A 12,916-nucleotide genomic window follows, 5' to 3' on the forward strand; every position below is an offset into this window, starting at 1 on the left:
TGCATGCTGCCAGTTGTGAATATTAAATGCGTTTTTATACATGTTGAAATTTTGGAAAATGTCCATTTATAAGGGAGACTCTGCCGAAATTTCGGCAGGAAGTCTCGGTCTTTAGTAAGTGGGCCTGGCATCGGGGTGATGTCAGGAATTCCAAAGGGTTCGCCTCAGGTTTTGAGAAATTCGGGGCGGGTCCTTTCACATTGATACAAGCTCCATGCAACAACTATCACTAATAGACCATTCCTTAATTATTGTAACGAATATTTCTTTTCCATACTCGACATAAAGCCTTGATTTGCAATCCTCTAGAAACTTAAAATTTGATGCGGAGGGTGCTAGGGTTGCAAGTCTTGGAAATATCATCATTGTTGCAATCATGAAAATTAAGATTGTAGAAGTTTGATAACCAGAGAACCTTGCCATTTTTTAAAAATATACTTGTCGCCAACGAAGCTATAGAATGGTGGAGAATCTATAACAAGTTTGTCATTTTATAAGTCTAGTGTTATTGATGAAGTCAAACGCATTTACAATGAAGAACGTATTTGGTAGTATAACTCCAAACTAAACCGTAGATTAATTAAATCTCATTCATTTTAGATTTTAATGGTTTGCACATGCGTTTTTTTATGAGTTTATTAATTAATTCATTTAGATTTGAAAAATATGTTAATAAACCATCTTTGTCCGTCCTTGTGAAACTAAAGAAAATCTCAAGTTTGGATTATATATGAAGCTATTGAATAAATGAATTAGTCAGATAATATGACGCTAACCAATCGTTTGGAACAATGCCACAATTACACTCATGATTTGAACTGTTCATTTTTAGAACATCATAAAATAATATTATATTTATAAGTAGAAATGTATCTTCTTTTTTGTTGTTGGAGAAATTCTATGATTGCATTCATAATTTAGCCAAAAAAGCCACTAGCCACAAAGGGCCAATACAAACTAGCCACAAAAGGGTCATTACAATAACGGAGTAGTCTAATATCAAAATTAAGAAAATCAGGTATTTCTCCACCAACGATCAGGCAAGATCGAAGAAACTCTGGCATAGGCATCCCAACTAAGATTGCAAACTTAGAATAATAAAAAAGAGATAAAGCTTGAAAAAACCAAGCCAAAGGAGAGATGAAAAGCTCTCAAAGGAGAGATGAAAAACTCTCACAAAAGGAGAGGTGAAAACTACACAGAGAACCCAAAGAATCTCTGCAACTTATTCCAAACATAAAGAAATTGCAAAAAAAGATGGTGATGGAGATCCGACGCCGAAATGCAGGTGAAGATCCGACGCTGAGCCGCAGCCGCCAATAATGGTTGGATGAAAATCATAACAAAACTAAGACAAATAGGGAAAACCCTTTGTTTCTGAAAATGGGGGAAGAGGTGAAAGGAGGAAGAGAGGAAGAGAAGAAGGGAAAGGGGGGAAGAACAATGGCTTCTTCCCCCCTCAAAGTGGAAAAGGCTCTAAGAGTATTTTTTGGGAGAAAGGGGGCTCGGGTTTCCCAAGATAGTCTTTGGACGTATATAGAAATGTATCTTGTTTAAGTGATTCACAAAATAAAATACTTTATAATATATGATAAAGTGTCTCCTATATCCTCTGAGAACTAAAAATCACAATATTTAAATATGATCTACAAGCATTAATTTGTTGGAGAGCCTTGGCTTTTATAACTAAATTGAAGATAAATATGAAAGTGATTTCATCCATTAAAACATATGAGTCACGCTAATCAATAAATTTAGGTGATGTGGTGGAGGAGTGAGGAACGTTGTAAACAAGATATGTAGTAAAAAGAGAATAAATATTATCAAATTTAAGGCCTCCATCTCAAAACTTTGATTTCATTTATTCTAAAGTATTTTTCAATATCAAATAAATTACATAATTAATTCATACACTAGTTATTCATCTAAAGAAGGAGAATTTGCAGGAGAAGTAAAACCCCGACCCAACTAATTATTTTTATCCAATTATTTATTTGTGCAATTACATTTTTGCCCTTGGAGGTTGGGGTACTTTAGTCAGTTTTTGTTTCGGAAGGAATTTGAAGAATTAAGTGGCACCTTTACTTTCATATACAGGCGGTAGGCTAAATTTCAATTTAAAATGGAGAAGTTATGATCTACGGAAGTGCAGTGGCACAATCATAATTTTGTAAAAGTAAAAATTTAAATACCTAGGGTCAGATTCTTCCACGTCATTCTCTCTCTCTCTCTCTCTCTCTCTCTCTCTCTCTCTCTCTCTCTCTCTCTCTGTGACGCCGTTGCTTTGATTGGCGATTTTTGTCGCCTTCCGATGTATGTTTCTGACGTGGTTGGTACCAAAAGAATCGTCTCTTCATCCTTTACCTAACTCAGGCAATGTTCCAACTCGAAAACCCAAGGATTTGTGGCTGGAACGACTGGAAGTGTCGGCGATTTTCAAAGCTTCTGAAGCCGTTTCTGGCAACTCATGCCACCGATTTCGTCGATCTTGGTCTAGTCTTCGACTCTTGCAGTTTATGTGGGTAGTTTGGATCAGTTTTGATATTTGAGAGATTGTTTTACACACCCAAGTTTGACTGGCAACTTTGGCCGTGTTTCGGGTTGCTCTAGCCACTTTTTGGCTTGGGACCAAGAACAAAATATGCTCCCCAAGTTGTGTTTGAACAGTGGGTATAGGTATTGGCAAGTGATCTAGAGATTTTCTGTCGCTGAAAAATCTCTGAAGCGACCAACCTCTGCCCATGGCAAGTGGCGGAACCTGGGCCACCTTGTTGCAGCCCATTGTGTTCTTAAATGTTCACCATGTCGCCAAGAGCACGACAGTATGTTCGAATTTGAATTTGGTTATTGTTTGACTATGGAACTGATATTGCTCCTATTATGGGATATTTGGATTCGATAGGCTCGGACCGTTCGACCGGTTCCAATTTCAAATTATTCCACGTATTCTAGGATCGTGTAGGGACTTGCAAATCGAGAATCGGAGTCCCGAATACTCCTAGTCAATTATTATAGGGTTAGGCGAATCGATCGCTGTCAGAACATGCGATTTGCTTAGATTTGATCGCTTAATTGAGGCCAAACCTTCAGAACTTATTTAGTAGACTTTGTTGGATTTATAGGAACTTTCATATCTGAAATCAGAGGTCGTAGGCCAGCCGGGCAAGGTTGACCAATACGGAAAGTTTGACCGCTCAGCTGACCATGAGTCTTCCGAGATTGTCTCATCCTTCATTAAGTACTAGAATGACCCTATAAACCTTCTTAAAGTTTGTGCACACTTTGAGACCCGAAAACTAGAGTTTTGAGTTAAAGTTTGTTGTGGGTTACTTTTATTAACTAAGTCTGTTTACTCCACAGGAAGAGTCCTTTCAAGGTTGGGTAGCATTGGACTTGGGGTGAGTGGACATTTGTTTTTAAATGATCATTGTTTTTCAAAGGATCTGCTTGCATAAATGTGATTTGATTGGAAATTGGTTTATTTTGGGTTATTGAGGTTATGGGATTTTATTATCAGGCGAGTCTCGGCTTTTACAATGTGATATGTGATTCCAACAGTATATGGATTTGGGTTTCGGATTATGGTGATTTTGGATTTGGTGATATTGGGTTTGTTTATGGTGTATTGTATTTTATTATCGTTGTCTTATGAGATTCTCGGAACTTGTTATATTTCCTAAGTATATGAATATAGTATTTTGGATATTATTGAAATTGAATGGGTTTATTTTAGTTTTGGTGTTTTTCTTGATTATGATTTTTTTTTATGGTTTTCATAAAGGAATTATGGGTGTTATTATGTGTATATATATATATATACAGTCTCGATCTATTAGACCACAGGAGTCCAAGTCGAATGTATCCAAATATCCATCGTATCCAAAGGGAGGTACATGTACAATCCATAATTCCAATTTCCAAAAATAGGTTTCCAAATAATTTACATCTAACGGTGTGTGACCACAAATCTCTTGGACCCTTGTAGTCCAAGAGATTAGGACTGTATATATATATATATATATACGTTATTTGGAAACCTATTTTTGGAAATTGGAATTATGGATTGTACATGTACCTCCCTTTGGATACGATGGATATTTGGATACATTCGACACGCGGTAACTCTTCAGAGGTGTGTCGGGACCCAGGCACCCTTGAGAGGGTGTACCGTAAAGCCATTGACGGGGATGTCTATGAGCGTAAGACTTATTTCAGGACTGCTCAACCCGGTTGGATTGTTCAACCCTAGTCACGAGGTAATGTGATGCTATCCTATGGTCTAGCCAAACAATCCCCCCATTGGATTGTTTCCCCGATACTTAATGATGGTGTGGTGAATGTGTGTGTGTGTATATGTGTGTATATATATATATTTATTTATTTATTCATACGGGTATATGTGTGGATTTATTTCCAGGTTGAGGTTTCTTGAGCATGTGCATTGAGAGTACTCTGCACAAGTATGAATATTTGAAATGAAGTTCGGAATTGAGATTGGATATTTGGAAATTACTAGGCATATTACATTTTTGCAAGGGTATGGTTGCGTGAAAAAGGATTTTGGGTTTTGATGATTATATTTTATATTAACGGGTTTACTTTGGTGGTGTTGAATTTACGGTTTTACAATAAGAGTTAAATTAACAAGTTTACATTGTTTTCCAAGAATTTGAGAAGTATTAATTAAATAGTTTTCCTTATCGTATGTCATGATATGAAATTTTATTAAACTGAAATATTTTCTAGTATTAGATGATATTTTCGTACGTTTATCGAAGAAATCTATTGCATGGTGTTTGGGGCATTAACAATTTTAACAACCCAGAACTTCAAGTTCACCATGTGTCCTAAGAGACGAACTTAGGAAATGTACCTGAAACGTCTTACGAGCTCACCCATGTCGAAGATGCATCATTTCAAAACAAAACACACTACACTTAACGATACTAAAAATGCACACGAGCTGCGGAGTCCACAAGAAATTGAACCTAATGCTCTGATACCAAATTGACACGACCCGCCTCGGATTCCCCCTTGGAACCCACGACGAACCTTATTTTCCATCCTACATTTGGCCGATGTTGGACCCACCTTACTAAAGTGCTCTTCTTTCTTAATTTAAAGTTGTAAGGACTTCGACTTCTACCGAAATGTCGATAGAGTCTACCCTGTAAGTGGAACATTTCTCAATTTACAATACCTGCAAACAAGCACCAAAACAACCCAACTTCCAGCATGCACAAGCTTAAGGCATGCACAACAGTTAAGACTATTCAAATGGGCTTCACACCCGCTACCCAAACTCAAAACGAGCAAGCAGAGCAACTAAATATTTAGTTTACAACCCGGGGAAAAGGAAAGTAGAGAGAAGATAAATGAGGAATTCCTACAGTGGAGACAGCGGCCATGCCTTGACGTGGTGGTTTCAACCTCAAAGATCTAGAACCTGGGGTCGCAAAATAGAAAATGTGAGTGGACAAAAACAAAGCGTTCAACATAATTTATATTCAACATAAATAACCCCCTCCGTTTTAGAAAATTGACGAAACCCGCCCCGGATTCCCTCTTTGGAATCTGTGACAAACCATGTTCCTGTCTAGCATTTAACCAATGCCAAGCCCACTTACTAGCATAACCCTTTCGCCCTCGATTTAAACAAAAATTGGGTCGAGACTTCAATCGAAATTTCAGCAAAATCTCCCCTAAAAAATGGACATTCCGAAATTATAAATACCTGCAAACAAGTGATAAATAATCCCAAATGGCAACACACACAATGCTAAAGCACACAATTTACAACATAGGCCTCCGGCCTCAAATTCAACCCTACATGGGTAATATCAGGGGTTTCTACAAAACTTTACTTTGCAGAAGTATTAGGAGTTCAAAAAATAAAACAAAAAAAATATCCTACAAGTAGTGGAGTGTGCTATACAAAATATTTGACGTGGACCAGTGAATCTTGTCGAGTTATAGCCTGGGGGGCGCAAAACAAGAAATTGTGAGTGGACAAAAATTAAATTTATAACATAAATTATATCTAAACATACTAACCCCGCCATTTTAGAAAAACGATGTAAACCATGAAATAAAATCCATCTTTATCCATATACCATTAGATACTTGAAACCTTTATATTCCCGACACACACACACACACACACACACACACATATACCACATCAAGATACGTACCAAGGAAAACAATCCAACACGAGGATTGTTTATTCTCAACCACATGTCGGGATCCTGCATCATACAAGTGGCTAGAGATGAGCAGTCCAATCGGGGGACTATTGCTCCCCAGCATGCATGCCGGGATCTGCATTGCACGTGCGGCTGATCTAGTCATACGCGTAGACTAACATCCTGACACACCTCCCAAAAAGTATATGTGTGCCATGATGGGTCCCAAAGACCAACTCTAATTCTTTTCCATAATTTCATCATCCTTTTCATAACGAACTAGGGGATGGTACAACACATGGTGTGTAGTCACACAAATCCCATATCCCAAACCACATATTTATAAACATAATAATAATACTACCCAAAGTACAACATAAAATCATTAAAACTTCACAACATCCCAATTCTAGTAAAACACATTTCAACCCAACTGAAGGTGGCTGGACGGTGACAAACTCGCCATCTAAAACTCCGGCGTCGAGTGGAGGGGAGAGAGAGAGCGTCGAGGAGAGAGAGAGAGAGATAAACTAGAAAAAAAGGAATCTGGTCTGTACTTAAATTAGAACTTTATGATATTTACAGTTGTGCCACTGCACTTCTGTACATCATAACTTCTTCATTGTAAATTGGAATTGAGCCTACCGCATGTCCACGAACTCGTATTCATGTACTCTATGCAACGGTGCTACTCATTTCCACAAATTCTTCCCTGAACAAAAAGTGACTAAAGTACCCCTACTCCCAAGGGCAAAAATATAATTTCACAATTAATTAAGTAATTAACTAATCATTTGAGATGGGTGTTACAAAAATAATTCAAAATACTATGCAACAAAATCCTTTTGTATATGTACATATATAACGTTTGATACGTGAAAATAATTCAATTCAGTATACTTATATCAAGATACACGATAAGGAAAACCATTTAATTAATACTCCTCAAATTCTTGAAAAATGTAAACTTATTCATTTCATCCTTATTGTAAAATCATTTATTTCAAACCATCAAAATAAACCTGTTAATATGAAATATAATCATCAAAACCCAAAAATCCTTTTTTCCAGCAACCATACCCTCTCTTAGGCGCATGCTTGCAAAACATTAAATGCCAAGTAATTTCCAAATATCCAATCTCAAATCCAAACTTCATTTCAAATGTTCGTACCTGTACAGAGTACTCTCAATGCACATGCTCAAGAAACCTCAACCTGAAAATAAATCCACACATATACCCACACAAATACCCATATACATACATACATATATATAAAATAAATATAGACACACCAAGAATCAACACATCATCATCATGTATTGGGGAAAAACGATCCAACACGAGGACCATTTTTATAAGACCACATGGCAGAATCCTTAATACGCATGTGGGCTAGGGATGAGCAGTCCAACAGGGGGACTATTGCTCCCTAGGAACTCATATTTTTATCCCTTTTATTTTTTTATTAAAAAAAAAAAATCAAAGAAGACTTTCATTAGGTAAACTTCAATAATACACACTAAACCCAAAAGGGCACTGAAATGAACATACTAAAAAAGCAAAACTAAAGCGAACAAACTTCGCAGCAACAACTACTATAGCCCACATCACCATCATATGCTTTTTGTCTACCCACATTTTCTATTTTGCGCCTCCAGGTTCTAGATATCTAAGGTCAAGACCACCACGTTAAGGCATCATCATTGTTCGCTCAGTAAGCTCGCAACATGGCAACTTTCCTTTAAATAGGCGATGAGGTGGAGGAGTGAGGAACGTTGTAAACAAGACATGTAGTAAAAAGAGAATAAGTATATCAAATTTGAGGCCACCATCTCAAAACTTTGATTTCATTTATTCTCAAGTATTTTTCAATATCAAATCAATTACACAATTAATTGAGAGACTAAGTTATTCTTCTGAAGAAGGAGAAGTTGCAGGAGAGAGATATTGTGAGAACCTCTTAATGCCTGACCTCAGTGTAGCTTCTTAACTTCTGAGGCACTTAAAAAAGATACTAAAAATGGAATTTTAAAGAGGAGAAGGGAACTCTTTGACAAAAGGGTGTTTTTCCGTGTTTTTTTGGTGTGAAACGTGTTTTCACTAATAAACCCTTTCTTTTATTGAAACATTGAGTCCAAATTTCTGCACTCTTGGTCAAAGCAACCGTCTTGTTTAATTTGGCAAGAGGGCCCGACAGAGCTTTGTTCACTAATGCAATGTGGCATGATTCACCCATTAATACAAGCTCAGTGCAACAACCATCACTAATAGACCATTTCTTCATTATTGTAACGACTATTCCTTTTCCACACCCGTCATGAAGCCTTGATTTGCATTCCTCTAGGAACTTCAAATTTGATGGGGCAGGTGCTAGGGTTGCAAGTCCTGGCAAAATCATCATTGTTGCAATCACGAAAATTCAGATTGCAGAAGTTTGATATCCAGTGAAACTTGCCTCTCTTTTTTTTGTGCGTGTTTTAAAAATATACTTTGTCGCCAACGAAACTGTAGAATGGTGGAGAACCTATAACATGTGTGTATTTTTATAAGTCTAGTGTTATTGACGATGTGAAACGCATTTACAATGAAGAACATATTAGGTAGGATAACTCCAAACTTAACGGTAGATTAATTCCATCGCATTCATTTTACATATTCATGGTTTGCATATGCGTTTTGTGGGTTTATTACTGAATTCATTTAGATTTTTTTTTTTTTAAGTTAAAACTATCGTTGTCAGTTCTTGTGCAACTTAAGAATAACTCAAGCTTGAATTATATATAAAGCTATTGGTTAAATGAAAATATTTAATTGGAAAGCATTTATATTTGACTTAAAACCATTGGAAATTTTGTTACTTTGTAAATTGTGAAGTCTCACTTTACACAAAAACTTTTATTTATTATTTTCTGTTACATAAGCTAATCACAATTGAGTGCTAGTTCTATTATTCAACATGAACACGTCATAGAAATTTGTTCACCCTAAGAATAAAAGAAAATGAATTTGAGCAAAGTAATGGTTAATTATTATTTCACGTTTACATAAGATAGCTTATATATATGGATATATAGACACACACGCGTGTGCACACATAGAGTAGCACTTAATCGCTAAACAAATTGGTAAGATAATATGGTTCTAACCAATTGTTTGGAACAATGCCACAATGTAAACTCATGATTTGTATTGTTCATTTTTAGAACCTCATACAAGGATTATGCTTGATTTTCTGACGGATCATGGTGTTTGACACACTCTTATTAGTGGTGCGACAAAAGGAAAACTCAAGTTTTAATTATATATCAAGACGTTGGATAAATGAAAATATTTGACTGTAAAACCTCTATATTTTATAGAGAACCTATAGAATTTGTGTTACTTTATAAATTGTGAAGCCTCATTTTACTCAAAACTCATATTTTTATCCTTCTTTTTCATAAATTAAAGAAAAAAAATCTCAAAGAAGACTTTCATTAGATAAACTTCAATAATACACGCTAAAGTATTTTTCATTTATTCTCAAGTATTTTTCAATATCAAATACATAATTAATTCAAAGACTAATTATTCTTTTGAAAAATTTATTCTCAAGTATTTTTCAATATCAAATACATAATTAATTCAAAGACTAATTATTCTTTTGAAGAAGGAGAAGTTGCAGGAGATAGAAATTGTGAAAGCTCAAAACATTGATTCCAAATTTCTGCACTCTTGGTCAAAGCATCGACTTGTTTAATTTAGAAAGAGGGCCCGAAAGAGCTTTGTTCACTAATGCAAAATGGCATGATTGACCCATTGATACAAACTCCATGCAACACCTATCACTAATAGACCATTCCTTAATTATTGTAATGAATATTTCTTTTCCACACCTATCATGAAGCCTTGATTTGCATTCCTGTAGGAACATAAAATTTGATGGGGAGGGTGCTAGGGTTGCAAGTCCTGGCAAAATCATCATTGTTGCAGTCACAAAAACCAAGATTGCAGAAGTTTGATAACCAGTGAACCTTGCCATTTTCTAATTTTTAAAAAATATACTTTGTTGGCAACGAAGCTATAGAATGGTGGAGAATGTCTTTTTATAAGTCTAGTGTTATTGATGATGTGAAACACATATACAGTGAAGAACATATTTGGTAGTATAACTCCAAACTAAACTGTAGATTAATTAAATCTCATTCATTTTAGATTTTATGGTTTGCACATGCGTTGTATGAGTTTATTAATTAATTAATTTAGATTTGAAAATTAAGTTAATAAACCATCTTTGTCGGTCCTTGTGAAACTAAAGAAAATCTTAAGTTTGGATTATATATGAAGTTATTGAATAAAAGAATTGGTCAGATAATATGACGCTAACCAATCCTTTGGAACAATGCCACAATTACACTCATGATTTGAACTGTTCATTTTTAGAACATCATAAAATAATATTATATTTATAAGTAGAAATGTATCTTGTTGAAGTGATTCATAAAATAAAATACTTCATAATATAAGATATAGTGTCTCCTATATCCTCTGCGAACTAAAAATCACAATATTTAAATATGATCTACATGCATTAACTTGTTGGAGAGTCTTGGCTTTTATAACTAAATTGAAGATAAATATGAAAGTGATTTCATCCCTTAAAACATGAGTCACACTAATCAATAAATTTAGGCGATGTGGTGGAGGAGTGAGGAATGTTGTAAACAAGATATGTAGTAAAAAGAGAATAAATATTATCAAATTTAAGGCCTCCATCTCGAAACTTTGATTTCATTTATTCTAAACTATTTTTCAGTATCAAATAAATTACATAATTAATTCATACACTAGTTATTCATCTGAAGAAGGAGAAGTTGCAGGAAAAGTAACACCCCGACTCAACAAATTATTTTTATCAAATTATTTATTTGTGCAATTACATTTTTGCCCTTTGGGGTTGGGGCACTTTAGTCAGTTTTTATTTTGGAAGGAATTTGAAGAATTAAGTGGCACCTTTACTTTCATATACAAGCGGCAGGCTAAATATCAATTTAAAATGGAGAAGTTATGATCTATGGAAGTGCAGTGGCACAATCGTAATTTTATGAAAATAAAAATTTAAATACCTAGGGTCAGATTCTTCCACGTCATTCTCTCTCTCTCTCTCTCTCTCTCTCTCTCTCTCTCTCTCTCTCTCTCTCTCTCTCTCCACGACGTCGTTGCTTTGATCGGCGATTTTGCCACCTTTCGATGTCTGTTTCTGACGTGGTTGGTACCAAAGAATCATCTCTTTATCCTCTACCTAACCCACGCAATTTTCCAACGCGAAAACCCAAGGATTTGTGGCTGGAACGATTGGAAGTGTCGGCGATTTTCAAAGCCTCCGAAGCCGTTTCTAGCAACTTCTCCACCGATTCCGTCGATCTTGGTCTAGTCTGCGGCTCTTGCTGTTTATGTGGGTAGTTTGGATCGGTTTTGAGATTTGAGAGATTGTTTTAGACACCCAAGTTTGACTGGCGACTTTGGTCGTGTTTCGGGTTGCTCCAGCCACTTTTTGGCTTAGGTCCAACAACAAAATATGCTCCCCAAGTTGTGTTTGAACAGTGGGTATAGGTATTGGCAGGTGATCTAGAGATTTTTTGTCTTCGAAAAATCTCTCAAGCGACCTACCTCTGCCCATGGCAAGTGGCGGCACATGTTCCACCTTGTTGCGACCCATTGTGTTCTTAAATGTTCACCATGTCGTCCTGAGCATGACGGTATGTTTGGATTTGAATTTGGTTATTGTTTGACTATCGAACTGATATTGCTCCAATTATGCGATGTTTGGATTCGATAGGCTCGGACCGTTCGATCGGTTCCAATTTCAAATTATTCCACGTACCTCTAGGATCGTGTAGGAACTTGTAAATCAAGAATCGGAGTCCCGAAAACTCCTAGTTAATGATTATAGGGTTAGGCGAATCGATCGTTGTCAAACAGTGCGATTTGCTTAGATTCGATTGCTCGATTGAGGCCAAACCTTCGGAACTTATTTAGTAGACTTTGTTGGACTTATAGGAACTTTTAGATTGGAAATCGGAGGTCGTAAGCCAACCGGGCCAGGTTGACCAATATGGAAAGTTTGACCGCTCAGCTGACCATGAGTCTTCCGAGATTGTCTCATCCTTCGTTAAGTACTAGAATGACCCTATAAACCTTCTTAAAGGTTGTGCACACTTTGAGAGCTGAAAACTAGAGTTTCGAGTTAAAGTTTGTTGTGGGGTACTTTTATTAACTAAGTCTGTACAGGAAGAGTCCTTTCAAGGTTGGGTAGCATTGGACTTGGGGTGAGTGGACATTTATTTTTAAATGATCATTGTTTTTCAAAGGAACTGCTTTCATAAATGTGATTTGATTGGAAATTGGTTTATTTTGGGTTATTGAGGTTATGGGATTTTATTATCAGGCGAGTCTCGGCTTTTACAATGTGATATGTGATTCCAACAGTATATGGATTTGGGTTTCAGATTATGGGGATTTTGGATTTGGTGATATTGGGTTTGTTTATGGTGTATTGTATTTTATTATCGTTGTCTTATGAGATTCTCGGAACTTGTTATATTTCCTAAGTATATGAATATAGTATTTTGGATATTATTGAAATGAATGAGTTTATTTTAGTTTTGGTGTTTTCCTTGATTGAGATTTTTATATGTGTGGATTTATTTCCAGATTGAGGTTTCTTGAGCATGTGCATTAAGAGTACTA

The sequence above is a fragment of the Prunus persica genome, chromosome G6 (genome assembly GCF_000346465.2).
Source record: "Prunus persica cultivar Lovell chromosome G6, Prunus_persica_NCBIv2, whole genome shotgun sequence".
NCBI lineage: Eukaryota > Viridiplantae > Streptophyta > Magnoliopsida > Rosales > Rosaceae > Prunus > Prunus persica.